Below are 3816 nucleotides of genomic sequence, written 5' to 3'. Positions count from 1 at the left end.
AGTTTTCCAATCTTCCTCCTACGTCACCAACTGTTCCTTTTCCATGTTCTTTCCTGGATTCACTTTTTCCCCCTTTCACAAGCTCTAAGATTGGAGTGTCCCTGGGCTCAGTCCTCGTCTATCCTCACCCCTCCTCTCTTTCCTGCCCTGTCCTCTACTCCTCTCAGTCCTTCCTCCTGGGTGTCTTATCTGGCTTTAAGCATCATCCATAATGCTGCAGACTCCCTGTTTATATGTCTAATCCAGAGCCTCTCCCCTGAGCCCAGGATGAATAAAGGCAACATATGTCTTCAACTTCCTCCCTTTTTGCCATGTTTCTCCCCACCTCTCTTTCACTTTCTTCTCCTCATATTCAGTTTATTCCTACTCCAGGGTAACTGGTAAGATTAAAACATTAACTAGTGTTCAGCAGTGCCTTGCACATAATGGAAATACTCATCAAATGTTAACTAAATGTCTCCTTTCAGAGCAATATTTACATTTGGCCTAGAGGCGAAGTTATACCTCTTTACTGATGAAATTTCAGATACGGGCAGACATGGTTTCATCCTAATCAGGCCTAGGATGGAAATGGGGGATGTGTGTGGATTTTTCGGAGTGAGAGGCTTTTTCAGAGTAGCTCATGTTGATCCCTGACTCAGTCTTTCTGTGGCATGTACTTGGCATTCTTCTATCTTTTCTGGTCTTGTTGTGGTCAGGATAAGGTAAACTGGCTGGGGAGTGCAGCAAAGTCCCACCCGAATTTTAGTGGTTCCTGTCTGGTCAAGGTAGTCCCAAAGTTAGATCACGATAGTGACAAGCTGTGGATTCATTTTCCACTGAGCTTTTCGGAGAGACACTGTTCTTCAGCCACTGACTAAATCCTTAACTTGGCCGAAAATGATAGATATTCCAGACCAGAGATGCAAGTTAGACCTTGACATTTGGGTGAATCATTGTTGAAAGTTCTTACATGTCAGAACCTCCATAAATAAGAATGTAATGCTTCCTCCCTCCCCTCTCCACTTCACAACGATAAGGTGAGACTCCAGGAGGTAACAAGTCTGTGAAAGTCAGGGGCACTGAATCAGTCCACGTCCTGTCACTCCAGGCAGTGAGGAGAGCTGGATGAAGGAGCTGTTTACAGGGTTCAGACAAGAGACAAGGGTGAGGAAGCCAGGGAAGGTGGTAAAGAGTCCCAGGGACCAACAACTACAGGGACACGCTACTGCCTCCAGGCTGGAGGGGAAAGTGGGAGTAGTGACCAGAGCCCAGGGGCAGCTGCAGCTAGGAGAGGGCCTGGGATGGGAGTCTGAGCCAACCATCAGCTCAGCAGCGGGGGAGCTGGCAGAATAAACATCCCAACCTCCAACGCCTCCCATTGGCCAAACCCAACCAGGAGCCAGACAGCGAGGGAGCCTCTAGGTATAGACCACACAGGTCGGCCTCCTGGATCTCAGAGCAGGGTCGAGAAGGCTGGAGAGTGGAGCTGGAGGAGCCAGTGGAGAATATCCTGTGGACTTGTTCCGAGTAACAACCACAGGAGTAGAAGGTATGAGAAGGCAATGCTCTCCAGGTGGACGGTTCATGACCGCCCCCCCCATCCCCAACAGCCGAAACCACTAAAGCTGATGTCCTACTTCCAGATGGGGTACGTGATGTTGATTTTATGTGTCAGCTTGACTGGGATAAGGGATGCCCAGATAGCCAGTAAAACATTATTTCTGGGTGTGTCTGTGAGGATGTTTCTGGAAGAGATTAGTATTTAGAATCAGTAGACTGAGCAAAGAAGATCTGCCCTCATCAGTGTGGATGGGCGTCATCCAACCCAAGGAGGGCCCTAATAAAGCAAAAAGGTGGAGGAAAGGTGAATTCCCCCCTCTCTTCTTGAGCTGGGACGTCCATCTTCTCCTGCCCTCAGACGTAGGAATTCCTGGCTCTTGGATCTTCGGACTCCAGGACTTATACCAGTGGCTCCCTGGATTCTCTGGCCTTTGGCCTTGGACTGAATTATACCAGCATCTAGCCTTCCTGGTTTATGAGCTTGCAGACAGCAGATCATGCAACTTCTTGGCCTCCATAACCATGTGAGCAAATTCCTACAATAAATCTCATATATTTATATATATATATATATATATATATATAAATATAAATCCTAATAAACCCTATGGGCTCTTTCCCTGGAATACATAGCACTAGAATAATTTATATGTATATGAGACTGGAAGTCTGTTTCCCCAATGATGCTTATGTGACAGGGACAAGGTTTAGTGAAGTGTGTGAGTACTCTAAGAAGAGTTCTGGCTCAACTTTGATAAAGATCTTTTGGGATGTAGAACTGGGAGAATGAGTGGGAAGAGAGCCCAGAGGAAATGGAACAGGACCTGACACAAGAGATTAAATCACCCTCCATAATAAAAAGCTCCAGGGACTTCCCTGGTGGTGCAGTGTTTAAGAATCCGCCTGCCGGTGCAGGGGACACAGGTTCGAGCCCTGGTCCAGGAAGATCCCACATGCCGCGGAGCACCTAAGCCCGTGAGCCACAACTACTGAAGCCCACGCTCCTAGAGCCCGTGCTCCGCAGCAAGAGAAGCCACTGCAGTGAGAAGCCCGTGCACCGCAACGAAGCGTAGCCCCCGCTCCGGCCGCAACCAGAGAAAGCCAGCCCACAGCAATGAAGACCCAACGCAGCCAAAAATAAGTAAGTAAATAAATAAAAATCAATTAAAACAAAATAATAAAGAGCTCCAAAAGAGGGGAGACATTTGGGTGCTGGAGAGAGCAGGGGAGCTTTTGACACACAGAATGCCCTTGAGTAGCTAGGGATGTGAGAGAATTAGGGAGGAGAAAAGGGGGCTTTAGAAAAACTTTGCAAAGTGTTTATATCTCTTCAAAAGATTTAAATAAATAATTGGATTTAAAAAAAAAAATCACTTTCAGTTGCTGAGCCATGTATCTTTATATGAGCTCCAAACAGTGCCAGAGCCACATGGGACCTGAAGTTTTGAAGTTACACTAACAGACCTTCTGGATGGTTCTGGCAATTGAGGACTGGCCAAAAACCTTACGATGAGACTCAACACTCAACCCATACCACATTCTCGATCTTCTGTGATGTAGCACAGAATCCTGGAAACTTCTGAGGACTCAGCTTCATTCCAAGCTGTCGTACCTTACACAGGATCACTGTAAAAGTGAAGGGATGGGGCTTCCCTGGTGGCGCAGTGGTTGCGCGTCCGCCTGCCGATGCAGGGGAACCGGGTTCGCGCCCCGGTCCGGGAGGATCCCGCGTGCCGCGGAGCGGCTGGGCCCGTGAGCCACGGCCGCTGAGCCTGCGCGTCCGGAGCCTGTGCTCCGCAACGGGAGAGGCCACAACAGAGGGAGGCCCGCATACCACACACACACACACACACACACACACACACACACAAAAAGTGAAGGGATGACCATTTCACTCTTTTTGTAGAGAGCCCAGAGAGGATAAACACGTCGTTCATGATCATCCAAGCCTTCTAAGGAGGAAAGAGGCATACCCCAGCTCTCTGACTCCCTGTGTGGCCCACGTTCCACTCAACTGACTGGATGCAGATTCTGTTGCCTTCCCTTTCTAGAAAGTGAAAATCCATCTCCTCTTTCCTTCCTGAGAAGGCCCAGCCTTTTGCCCAGGGCCTGTGTAGGACAAAACCAGAGCCTGAGCTTTTATAAAATCATTTCTTTTGAGTCCTTCATTCCTTTCTTGAAAGCAGTTTAAATTGCAGAGGAGGGGCTTCCCTGGTGGCGCAGTGGTTGCGCGTCCGCCTGCCGATGCAGGGGAACCGGGTTCGCGCCCCGGTC

The sequence above is a fragment of the Physeter macrocephalus genome, chromosome 14, assembly GCF_002837175.3.
Source record: "Physeter macrocephalus isolate SW-GA chromosome 14, ASM283717v5, whole genome shotgun sequence".
In the NCBI taxonomy this organism is placed as follows: Eukaryota; Metazoa; Chordata; class Mammalia; order Artiodactyla; family Physeteridae; genus Physeter; species Physeter macrocephalus.
This window is presented reverse-complemented; position numbering follows the sequence as displayed.